Genomic DNA, 13845 nt, shown 5'->3' with positions numbered 1-13845 from the left:
GGAGATCAGCTAGTCCAACCTCCCTGCTCAAAGCAGCGTCAGCTACAACAGGTTGCTCCGAGCTGTGTCCAGCTGGGTTTTGAATATCTCCAAGGATGTAGACTCCACAACCTTCCTCAGCGACCTGTTCCAGTGCATGACCACCCTCGCTGTGACTGCACACAGATCTCTAATTCCTCCTCCTTGCTTGCCTTGCCGCATGCTACATATACTACAGACACTACAGAGAGGCACCCACTCATGCTGATTTCACAGAATAAGAGTGAGACCTTCCCCTAAATGCTGTCTCCTTGTCACTTCCTTATTTCTGTGCCTAAACATCGGGTAGGCCCCCTTTGGCCCTACTTTGTTGATTATGGCGTCCCTCTTGCCCACATCGCTCTTAGTTTAAGGTTTGTACCTAAGGTTTGTGCCTAAGGATTAGGTCTAAGGATTATATGCACAATAAATCAGAGAGGTAACTTAACAAAGTTACAAAGTTCTAGCATGCTATCAGTGTCACTTACTGAGGATCTGTCACTGATAAGGGATCTCTCAACCTCAAGGAGTAGCCTTGAGAGGTGTCCCTGCTCAAGAGGAGTTTCTGCAGTGCAGCTCACCACCATACAGAGGAGCTCAGTGTGCTCTGGACTACCCCCTATTTATGAGGGTAAGATGATTGACTCACAGTCATATTAGCATACTAGATGGGTTTCAGTTGGTGCATGCTCAGTTAGCCCCTTTCCAGGTGCTGTTTACAAGGAGATGATGTTTAGGCTAAGGAGGAAGAACATCACCATCTCAAGGTGATGCTTAGGCCGAGGGAAAAGAGCAGCACATTGGTGGGGGGGAAAGGACCACACCATCACAAGCTTATGTTCCTTATTCCCTCTCTCCCTTCTGTTGACACCAGTTCCATCTTTCCTCGCACCTTGTTAAATTCTCCCACCGTATTTAGAGTTCTTACTTCCATATCCCATAACAGTGCTAGTCTCTGCCATATCCCTTAACCCTTTCGCAGTACGCACGGGGTCCCTCCTTTCATCCTTTTACTTCACTTCAGGGCTTTCCCCTGGACAATTTGTCCCCATAGAAGATTTTGAAAGGAGTAGTCTACAAAATTCCTTTCTTGGAATTTCACATTCCCCCACCTTTTAGGTGACCTTCTACCAGATTTTGAAGGGCTTTAGTCTCTATAGCTGAAGCCTGCAGATTTCAGGGAAATCCCTGAAATCCTTTCAGGGAAAGGTGAATCAGTGAATCCTTTCAGGGAAAGGACTACTCTCTTCTCTCCAAGCATCACAGGTGGTTATCTTCACTTGATCCCCTGCTCTTTGCACTCTAAAACATGGCTCCAGCATATGCTCCCATTGCCTGTGCTCTCCTGAATCCATAGGAGTAGCGTATTTGGAACAGGTTTCTAAAAGCTATCATACCTTTGAGTTGTGTGGGCCATCAGCTAATTTCCATGTCAAATTTTGAGAAGGCAGAAGAAGGGTAGCGTGAGTATGGTCTTCTATCATATCTTTGTATAATCCTAGTCCTTTCTCTTAGACAATATCAGCTGGAAGCAAGAACTCTGGGACCCTGTGGAAAGGGTCAATGGAGCATGCAAAGGATAGGTAAACATGAAAGGAAGCTATAGCTGAAGACATTACGATATTCAGAGGTGCTTAATATGCAGCACAGATGAAGCCACAAAAATAATTTCAGTTGCATAGTGCCTACAAAATCGACTTTTCAGGGCTACTTTAGTCTAAAGTGACTATACCTTTAATTTTTGATAACCAGTAGAAAGCACATGAGCATGGGATTTTTTTAGCCAGTATGACCTGTTAGAAAGCTTTTGTGTCGCACAGTTTAATCCTGGAACACAAGGAGACTCTACCAACTTTGTTACAAATGCTTGGTACATTTGAACAGAAAGAATTTAACATGAAAATGACCCTGCAAATCCCTTTTCATTAGTATACCTTTGCCGTAGTTTCTAGCGTGTCTTTTCTGAAAGTTCCCACTTTTCTGCTTCCTGCACTGTCCTGTGTGCTCAAAACATAGGCTGGCAAGGGGTGTGACTTCCTTCCTTGTTAGAAGGACTGGCGGTAATCCTGACAATCATGTGCAGAAAATAGAGATTTTTGCTGTCATGAATTTCGCTTTTTGCATCTATGCCATATGAAGTTCAGGTGTTATTTATATGTGGCATTATTCCAAAGGCAGCTGTGCGAAAGCAATGGTTCTTTGTTAACCCTCAACCTGCTTGCTTGGGAACTTGCTTTTTCCTTACTTGAGAAAATATTTCGTAACCAAACATTCAAGAATGTTAAGGGTAGTTTTATTACCAGCAACAGTGAACTGAATTCCCTGAAACCGTGAAAACATGGAGAGATCACTGGAAAAGAGATAGAATTCTTGTCCTGCTGTAACTGTGCATTTCGATCATTTCTCCTCAGGTCTTTCTGTTTTTTTCACAAAAGCTCTGTCCTGTCCTCAGTAAGGGCTTGCATCAGCTAAATGCTTTGTAAATGGTTAAATACCACAAAGCAATAAAATAATTGACTACAGTCATCTTGAAAAAGAGTCTAGGTATCATATTGATGTAAATCCGGGCTGTGGTAATCCAGTAAGAATTATATTAGCTAATGCAAAATTGGTTTTCGGACTCATTCCCAGACCAGAGGAATGCTAGCAGACTGCTGATTTAGCACATTTTGGAGCAGCCTGTTGAAGGTTGACATCTGAGAAAAAAGTTGGAGGAAACACCTAAGCTTGACTTATCTTCTTTGTATTTTCTAGCACTTGTAGGGAAGGCAGAGCTAGCCCAGGAGATCAAGAGCACATTCACTCAATCGGACAACTAGGAACTAAAATTGGAGGGGCCCTCTTGGGGTTAGTCCAAATTCTTAGACAGAGGCGTCAAGGCCATTTCAGAAATTTTAATAATTCTTCTTTCCTCTTCTCCATTTGCCACCTTGGAAGCAGCAGGTTCCTTGCAGGTTATATATCTTGTATGCTAGCCTCATGAAGATTTCTCAGGTAGCCTATATTGTCCAAAATGGTATTTAATGCTTAAGTTAGGGCACCAAAATTGCTCTCTTAATGGCATAAAAACCAGTCCAAGCTGCTATCATACAGAATCCTGGTTCTAAATTCTCTGAGCCTCCATTTAAGATTATCTAGATTTTCTGACTATATCCTAGATAGAGGCTACTCTACGGCCCTGGTAGCTCATCTAATGAAAGAGAATGTAGACTAAAGTCATTCTGGCCCAATTTATGTTCATTTTTAGCTCAAAAAATTGTTTTTTTTTTTAATTTTGAGAGAAAAAATGTTCTACTTAATTAACCTTTGCCTATTAGCTCAAACAACTCTCCTTTTTATATGATGTTTACAGACTTCTTAAACCCAGCATAAATATAGACAAGAGGCGATATTTTCAGACCTCATTTTGTTAGGCTAAGTAAAACCTTTCTGCACTCTTTTCATAGATGGATTCTCCAACTTTCAGAGCATCCCAGGAAGCTTTTCTGAATCATGTCTGATTTCCATTTTCTTTAGCATGGCTGACCACAGCCATGCAGTTTTACTAGTTCTTTGCACCATAATGTTAACAAACTCCTAATTCGCTCTAGAATTTCATTAGCCTTTTTCTTGCCTTAATGTTCAGAGCCCAGTTTTTCTCTTCTGTCTTTTCTAGCACTATAGGTGCAAAAACTGCACATTACTGACAGAGTGAGAATTGAGCTGACTCTTTGCAAAGACTGAGGAAGGAATATGTGGGGAGTCAAAGCGTGAATACTCAGAAAGACTCTCCCAGTTAATTTTATGCATATTGCATCTTTTAAGTGACAGTGTCTGGAAACTTAGCACAGCCAAGTCAATGACATTCCAAAGATATTTCTTTCCAGAATAATAATTTTTAGTGTGGCAATAAATGTAATTAAATTCTTCCTCAAAGTTCCTTTTAATGAATGCTCTGTTCAGCTCCAGGAAGTAGTTTCATCCATTTAATATTTCACCAAGAAGTTCAAATATAATCTATTTTATTGAAATTACATTGTAATTTAATTTTTTTTTATGCTGTCATAACAGCATTCTGGAAAACTCTTCTGCTCAGTTAACACAGTAAGCCTGTTTTTCCCTCTGTTGCCATCTGCTTAGATGGATGTCTAGGAAGGTCACATGTGGCAGCAAACTCTCGATACTTCTTAATCTTCATCTGTTTCAAAGAATAGAAAGACCAAAGTTTCAAAGACCTTGCCAATATAATCTTTTTAATGAAGAATGAAAAAATTAAGACACCAACTACATGGCTTTCTGGATTGTCTTCTGCTGTCTCTAACTATAAGCAGCCCTTGTAGCGTTTGGTTCACCTACCTCACTGGAAAGGCAACAGTGATGGTACTTGTATATTTAGACCATTACAGGGCTCAGTATTTACACAATGTTAGGCCATAATGCTCAACAGTAGTCCAGCACGGGATTACAGGTCTGGACTTTGCTATGTATTTTTGACAAAAAAATGGCTCCTGTTTGTACTGACCTTCAAGTAGCTTTTTGTCATGGAGATGAACGTTGTTTATTCAGCAGCAGCTTTCAGGCTTAAAAGGGAAACCCAGCTATTTTATGCAATTGTTGAGTCTGTGTTTGCAAACAAATACTACATATTGATGTTCTGTCATGCAGATACTTGACAGCTGAAACCCCAGTGCCACCTCTTGTACAGAACGCTCATAGCGATTCCAGCACATCCTCGGGGGACGTATATGCATTGCATTCTGGCAAATAAGCTTCTGAGTGGATAAAGGCACTGCAAATTGTCCTGTCATATCAACACGCTAAGACGTAAACGGAGAGATTTTATTGACCTTTAAATGTAAAACATAAAAAAAATCTGACAGTGAACATAAAACTGATAAAGTATCATAAAATGTCATCTTATGCTATAAAGAAGTGTCAGGGAGCAAATAAAAGCCTATTTAAAGTGGTATACTTTGTCGCCCATACGAAATTTTCATGAACTTGTAATTTTATGTATATGTCTTCTGGTGAACTTGAGAGGACAAGCGAATAAATTTAACCAAAATGTAGATGGAGAGATAAATTGATGAATGTATTTCTGTTTTTTCTTTAAACTGGTGTGCTATTCTGTCCTCTTGGTAATGTTTGTCTGTTTTATATGTATTTTCTCTGCTTGCACCTGGGGAAGTCATCCTTATGAAGGTCACCCCAGGCAGCCCTCACAGCTCTGGACTGAGACTTGTACTAACTGTGTTTATCTGCTCTAACAGGGATGCATCGATGTTTTAAACTTTGCTGCCAAATTCATAATTCATATCAGCTTCCTGCCATCTCACCCATGAGAAATACACAGCACCTTATAAAGTTTACCCTGGTAGTACTCAACCTTACTTGACAACATGTATTTCTGAGAAACAACCCACTTTGCATCTATGAGCAGATTCAGCTTGCTTGCACCTACTTCTACTTTTTTTTTTTCCAACTCATTCTTTGGACTTACTAGCAGATGTACCTTTTCATTAACCTATAAACCTTGTTACTGAGAAGTAATGAAGCATTCCCCCTGAGATAAAACCATTACTAACTGAATGTAATAGTGCAGGTTTTTGCAGAAAGATATATTAGAATTTGCTAACTGTTAGGAACCCATCCTTTAGTAGCTGTGGATTCGTTATGAGATGTCAAAATTTCGGTGACTAAGAGAATATATTAAGACCTCAGCATGTGATACCCGCAGAGATACAATTTCTGTAATCTGAAGACTCTTCCCAGACTGCCTTGTTCCGAACCCACAGATGTCAAACATTCAGGCTGCATATTGCCCAGTTTAAGAAAATGTTTTGGCCTATGACAACTTCGCAGACTTTGCATTTCCAGGTACCTTTTTTTTTTAAAAAAGAGCTTTCCTAGACCCCGTAGCTAGAATGTATACATAAAGCAAACCCTTCAAATGCACTAGTCTTCATCGGCCTGAAACAGTAATTGAAATCACTGAGCCTTTGATAAACTGAAGCTATTTCAGCTACCAAACCTTACAAAGATGCTGTAATTGTCACATTTAGCATTTTTTCTGTGATCATAATCTTAGTAGTGGGTATGAGAAAGAGGATAAAAGGAAAAACTAGGTATAAAGGTTCAGAACTGCTTTAGGGAAGGAGAAAGCAGAGAGGAAAAAGTGAGGAAAGACAGAGAAAAGAGAAATAAGGATGAGAAGAAAGGGAAATAGAGGCACTCTGTAAGCAAACTACTTGTGGTCATGCAGGCACTGTCTCCCGTTGGCAGGTGATGAGTGTGACACTCTGCTGTTGCACTGATCATAAATAACTGGCATCTAAGTGATACAAAGTCTGCCTTTCCTCCATGCAAATATTTCAGTTACATCAACAGGACATTTACTGCAGCCAATGAAAACCTTTAGGTTGGAATTTATATTTCAGCTCATGGAATTCAGTTCTGTCACCTAATCATTTTGATATACCCATCTTATCAGGAACACGAAAGGATATCTTTGGTTTGGCTGTAAACGTATACTCCCGTGGCTCCTCACTGCCATTCCTTGAGTAATGTGAAAATCTTTATCCTCTCCAGAACCAGGCTATAATGAAATTGTATTTCCTTCAAATATATCAGGTGATTAAGCACAAATAATTTTCACAAAGCCAGCACTGGCTTGTATTCCACATTGTCCAAATTAATTTAAATCACTTCCCACATGATCAAGAAAAGCAGTCAGTGATACACCTGACTGTTGCAGATTAATTGGCAGAACACAATATCATCATGTAACTATGAGAGATTGCTTCCCCATTCTGCATATTTACCTCTGGTATACAGCTTTAGCAGATATAGGCTGAACACGCTCTATGGGTTCATGGAGGCAGCAGAAATGATAATTTCCTAAAGGTAAGAGATAATTACTATGCAAAGGAATGTTAAGATATATACCTATTATCAGTATCAGGTATGCAAGCTATACAGCCCAGTTTACTGAAGAAAAAGTAACCTCAACTAGTCTAGATTAAAGTGACAAGAAGATAGTCTATACAAAGAACTGCACAGCTAAATTACACAAGTGCCAGGTTTCATCCTGAAATTCTCCTCTGAAGTCTTTTCTTCCACCAGAAGCCTGCAATGAATTTTACTCAGGAGGCTATAATTATAAATTATTATCCTATTCTGCATTAATATTTGGACAATGAAAAGAGATGGATAGCTTCATTTCCTTTCTTCCTCCCTTTTGCCCAGAAATCTGAGAGTAAAGCAAAGCAAAAAAAAAAGTAAAAGAAGAAAAAGTGAAGCAAAAGAATCCTTTGATTAAAACATTTGCACAGTCCATTTAAAACCCATTTTTTGCCTCAGAATTTTCAGACACCTTTTTACCTATCCAGACTACAGAGATTTTTAATCCCTATTTTCTAGTGAAATAGTATTTTTTTGTGATAGCTGGTGATAAAGCTGTCACATCCAGAAACTGTGTAGGCAAATATATTCAGCCTCATAAAGTAAAGATAAAGCTATTAGCATCATTAAATGACAGCAGTAAAACGAGGAAATATTCACTGTGTACAAGCTGAAATGTTCGGTATACACAAAAAGGTCTATGTAAATGAAGCATAACAATTGCAGTGTGAGTTACAATAATCCCAGATGTTATCAATATATATGGGTGAGTGACTATTATTATCAGAAATAGTATTGTTTGCAAGTTATTAGTCTCCATTTTTAAAATTGTTTGTTTGCCAAATTTTCAGCTATTGAGGACTCAACCGGTACTGAATATAATGATTCTGCATTTTTCTTCCTCATGAACATCCTCCTGAAATTGATACTTTCCGTAGTGGTGGAAGTGCCAAGTAAACTTGTAGCACTAGGTTCATGCCTGGCGAACCAACACCTTCTTGGTTTTGGAAGGGATAAAGTAAACCCACACTGGTCTGTGACCACCACAGTTTGACTTGGAATTCTGTAAGCTGTATTTATTTGCTTGAGAGCTATTGATTAAGTACAAAATATTACATACTCCCCCCTAATCTTTATCAGATCTTTTTTTATTTAATTCTTTGCTTTCCTTTTTGTAGATTTATCACCTCAGCTATTGCATGGCTGAAGATATATGATGCCAATAGCATACCGGTTTTCAGGCTTCTGAGGGAACTTGGCTATAATTCTCAGGCATTAGTGCAAAGGTACATTTATAATTTTGGAAATCTTTTGAAGGCTCAGCCACTAGGCTTAACATCCCCTTAGGAAATGGAAATTCTTTTCCCATATGGAAACAGTTTCAGCTTGCCCACCTCCTTCACTTCACTGACTTAATTCACTCAGCTACAAAAGGCTGCCAAGTCTGGTTATGAATCTTAGCCTTTAAACGTGCTTTTTGCCAAAGTTCTGCAGAAGACAAACCACAAAGTGGGCCATGAATGTTTGCTAAGAGGTGTCAGAACGCATCACGCTAACAGGGAGTTCAAGTTCATGAATGCCTCAAATCACAGTACCTTTTGCAAAATACTGAATTAGTGTTATTCTCATCATCTTCCCACTTTTCCCTTGACGTACCTAGTCACAAGAAAAATTACTGAATTTTCAAAACAAAACTTAAAAGTAAGTGCCATCCCAGTATTTCCGAATATCTTACTCTGCCAGAAGACCCCAGGTTCCCATCTGAATTCTGCCTATGCATGCACTATCTCTAAATAAGTGAAAAGACATAGTGTGGTAGGGGATGCAGACAAGGTCAGGGCCATGCCTACAGAAAGATGCTACAGGAACATGCCTGTAGAGAAAGGAGATGCTGAAAGAAGGGGGAAGTAATGGGAAGAATTTACCATATTTAGTGCTTGTAGAGTAAAAGATGCATTTGGGCAGTTTTTAAAGCCTTTATAGGGATCGCTAGTTTTATGCACATAAGGGTAGAAGTGTATTATAAAGGGTAAAATGAGGATACGGGGAAGATTAGGCTATCGGGCAGATTAGGCTATCCCAAAGAGACAGTGTAAACCCAGTAGCTGGTAGAGAAACAGAAATGAAAGAAGAAAATGAAGAAAATGGATGCTGAAGTTATCTTGAGGCACCAGAATGATTGGAAAAGAATAATTAAGGACAAAAGGAAAATGAAGCCAAAGCTGGTCAGCAACAAAGACACAAGTAATGTCTTAACCCATTAGACATCAATGAGACTTTTGCTCTTGCATTCAGTAGGGATGTAAGTTTACCTCTCATCTCAGGGATGAGAAGAATCTAGACTTTGGGTTGAGCAGAACTCAATGAAAAGGTTCAAATAGCTGGTGAAAACAGGAGCAGTGTACAAAGTGTGAGACTCCATAACTGCTCTACTATGAAATGCATTAGATTTGTCAAAAGTGACTCGCTTCTTACGTAGTTGTCAAAAGAAATGCTGCTTTGTTTACAAAACAAAGGAAGTCAGGGATGTGCAGTGATTTTAGAAAACATGAATGATTTTCAGGCAGCAGATAGGTTGTAGAAGTAAGAAAACAAAAGCCATGGGAGCCTGCTGGAGAAGCGGTTGCTGCAGCAAAAAGGAAGAGATAATAAGAGCCAGGATGAACTCAAGCAGAGAAGAGGAATATATGGCCATGGACGAGTACAAAGCAGGAAGACATGCTGGGGAGAGAAAATAGGGAGGGGACATAAAAATGTCATCAAAACTGTAAACTGACTGGGACTAGGGGAGGATGTTGGCATTAATCGTCAGGAAACAGAGGGAGACAGTTTGGGAAAGGTTGGTTTTCGCAGCACCATATTTCAAATGGATTTAGGGTAGTCAGAGGGAGGTAAACAGAGAAACATGCAGATAGTCTGATGGGAGAGACACATACAGAGCGGATACTTAAAAACATGTGGTGAGTTGATTTGGATAAAGGATAAAAGTGCAGTGGAAGAAAGGAAAATGAGTAGAAACAAATCTCTGCAAAGGGTCTGTCTACACTGTGGAATAGGGAAGTGTTTCGATGTATCTGCTGGAAACAGGTCAAAGCCTGCTAGAAGTGTGAAAGCTACCAAAGGAGATGAATTATCTTGTGCTGGACACTGTGCTGCTACAGCTGGATCTTTATTAATATAGGCCATAGGTAGTTCATCTTTGTGATACGCTGCTTTTTTTCTACACTGTACTCATGTAACTATAGTATAGGTGAAAAGGAGAGAGAAAGGCATGTTGAGGGAGAATATACTAAATAAATTAAAAATAGAAAAAAAATACATTAGGTTATGTGACTGAAGGCCAATCACATTCAACAAAGACCTGGGTAGGATCAGAGGAACAACGACAGGCAGAGGAACAGCAGTAGCCTATTCAGTGCAAACTGAGCACCCTGACCTGGCCACTCCCAGGGCTACCGAAAAACAGCTGGAGCCTGTGGAAAACCCTCCGAGAGGAGCTGTCTCCCTTCAACACCATGCAAGCTGATAGGGGTTACTACCTCTGGGGGGACAGGGCTTATTGTGGGGTGCAGGGAAGAGAAACGTGGGACTGTGTACAACTTACTGTTGGACCTTTCCAGGGGTCTGTGGGAAGGTGAAAACCGGTGTTCACATACGCATGTTTGTGTGTGTGTGCAAACAAGCGTGTGCTGCTTGGGAACCCATGCTCAGTCTCCCTACTTGCTTGACCTGGGGATATGTGAACACCGCAGCCTTGCATCCCTGGGACTGGGACAGGAGGCATCCACCTGGATTCTGTAGCTCACCAGATTCAACTACTTTTAGCTTTTATATAAATATATGTATGCATATATGAACATATGAACACACATACCCTTATATAAATATATATATGTTTACATTTATATTTATATATTCTCTTTATCTGGATCTGAATACTTATTTGAAAATTATCTTGCTTTTTCCAATTTATAAACGGTGCCTTGACTTCATTCTCGGAGATTCTCTGACTGGAAATATCCAACTTTGCATAGACAAGGAGAAGTTAGCAGGGGACCAGTTTGTTTTCCTGGAATGGCTCCAAACATCAGTGATTTAGAGTCAGTGCTAGGAGAGCTGGCCTGAATAGAGGCTGATGGGACACAGTAGAGTTCTGAACTTCTTTTCATTTTAATAAAATGATATTTTCAACATCTGGAACAATTCTAAATTCTCAGTCACAATATTATAATGCACAAAGCATTTGAGCATCATGAAATTATCCATTAACATTTTGATTAATTGATGACTGTCTTGAATCCACTTGTATCAGAGTAAGCACACATTGCTTTATGTTTCAAGAAAGCCGTTGGCTTGGTTTAATAGTCGTGTTTCCCTAGCTGTGTTTTCCTTTGGAATTCTTATACGTAAAGGAACTATTAAATGTCACTTGACATGGTACTCAGAAATGGGACTTGAAGTGTTTTGAGGGTCAGGGATTGGAATGGGTTAATATTTGTATGATTGCAGCTCCAACGATGTGTCAGAGTAAGCTAATAGTACACCCTGCCAATTTACTAGAAGTGGCTAACCCAGATTCTGTCAAAATTAATGACGTTTTTTCTGTAAATTTTAATAGATTTTGGATGAGTAACCCCATTCCATACTTGTTATGAACAAATATCACCCATCCCTACATAATATCTGCATTTCAAAACATCTCCTTGAAAGATTATGCGGAGTGTTGTTGAATCTAATAGCAATGAAAGTTAAAGGACAGATTAAGAATATAGCCACACCAACGAGCCCATTGTGTCATGTAGCCCTTAGAGAAGGATAGCATATGAGTATCCACAGTTATATATTTCCTAGTTTACACATCCTATATTACTCTTACATAGGTATACCTGGATGTTTACACCGGGCATTTTATGTCAGGATTTTGGTCACCCCTGCTTAATCTTTTTTTAGGTCACGCTGATATAGCTATAGTTATAGCTAAGGGAACATAACATATGATGAATTCACTTGCTTACAATATCACCATAATCATGGAAGTTGGAATTTTCCATGCTTGCTCTTACTTTCAGGCTAAATTTCTCGGGAAACTTAGGAAAAATATTTTTGCCCCTTTCTTTGAAGAAGGCAAAGGGAGAGCAGCAGATAGTTTTCTTAAAAATAAAAAATATGTCTGACTCTTTTTCTTGGAGGAGATTTTGCTCTGTGGGATTCTGCAGTAGGAACTGAAATTTGTATGATTTTCAATTCTAAGCTTACCATTTCCTTCCACTGGTTGTTAATAAATCTGTGCACTTTAAAGGGTTTACAACTGAGGGAAATCTTTGAACATTGAATTAAGGATATCAGGAAGTATCTGTCAGATATTTTCCAGAGGATATAATTAAGCAAATGTCTAAACTCCTCTGGAAGATTCGGAAATGAGAAGAGCCAAGTTCTCTGTCAACATGAACACACAATTTACTTCCTCAATGGGAGGAAATGGTGACTTTGCTGTTCAAGAAGAGTTATTGTGGTATTAAATTTAAATTAAGAAGGTTCAAGCTACATTTTAAGTTTAATACGTATTTTTGATAATATTTTTATAATATTTTAAATATATTTATGCAAAATGTGACCAAGTCAGAGAAAATGTCTTAAATACCGCAGCAATCTTTGGTAACATCAGTCTATAGAGAAATAACTGGAACACCATAAAATGGCATATCAAAAGGATCATACAGAAGTTTTCATAGTAAAGATTGTTCAGTCAAAGAGCCTTCTAACATCTGTAATCTTTTCCAGCCTTGGGAATGATAATTATCTAAAAACATCTTCAGAGAAGTACAGTAAATTTTAGAAAACTATTCCAACCCTAAACTCTAAATAATTGATTAAAATATGAGTGAGATCTATGAAGACCATTTCAAAATACTTCACAAGCTTCCTAGAGAACCTTTTCACTTAAAATTTTTGTCTTTGTATTTTTTCTGAAGAAGATTTATAGAATATTCTATCCTAAAGCAATTTGGCCCTAAGGAAAATGACTATATGAATAATAGGCACACATTAGTGTGTATCTCGATGGTGGAATCTATATAAAATCTACATTCACTGTAAGCAAAAGCCAGTGGTGAGAATCCTTGTGCTTTATTTGCTGATTGTCATCTGCAATGTAGGTTTAGCTTAAGTGCTCTCATGACTCATAGATGATGCTGAAAGACACTTGCGCAGCATCCATTAGTTACGATGGTAGTAAAGCAACGGGAGCCTGACGTTTTGAGTAAGGAATAGAGAAGCCTCTGGCAGAACTAGACTGGAACTACAGCTGATTTAAGCAGGCAAGTTCAGCTTTTAAGTTGGTGTGGAAAATGCAGCAAGATTGATTGGAAAGAGTGTTTTTAGAGCCTGAAGAACGGCTGTAAAAATGTTTCCTTATTTAACTACTTTTCCTCAGCTTCACATTCCAGCTTTTTCTGGATGGCTATGGATGGCTAATGCTAGTAATGTTCATGCAACCACATAATTAGTTGAATCAAGAACTGGTCCAGCTAAAAATTAACCTGTCGGAAGACCAGTCAGTTAGTTCTTTTATCCAGCTATCAGGCAGCCACTGAAAAGTAGCATCAGCACAACAAAAGTAGCAGGAATGAGACCACCCCTTTTGGCAGCAGCCCCCACTTATGTCAGTTTAGAGTGATCACAGACCTATAGCCTGAGTGAGCCAAGGATTTAATTTCACCTAGTCTGTCAATTGCAGAATGACAGATTAATGCAGCCACTTAGACTAAGTTCTGCGCATCACTGCAAAAGCCCCTTACACTAATTGGTGTTGCTCTGAAAGACCCCACTTATAATGAAGTGTTTACATGTAGCAACATTTAAATTCTGTTTGTTTTCACAGTGGTAAACAAAAGTTTGAGAAGGCAACCCACATGCATTTTAAATGTAAAAGGAAGACACAAATTAGTT

The sequence above is a fragment of the Struthio camelus genome, chromosome 3 (genome assembly GCF_040807025.1).
Source record: "Struthio camelus isolate bStrCam1 chromosome 3, bStrCam1.hap1, whole genome shotgun sequence".
Classification (NCBI taxonomy): domain Eukaryota; kingdom Metazoa; phylum Chordata; class Aves; order Struthioniformes; family Struthionidae; genus Struthio; species Struthio camelus.
This window is presented reverse-complemented; position numbering follows the sequence as displayed.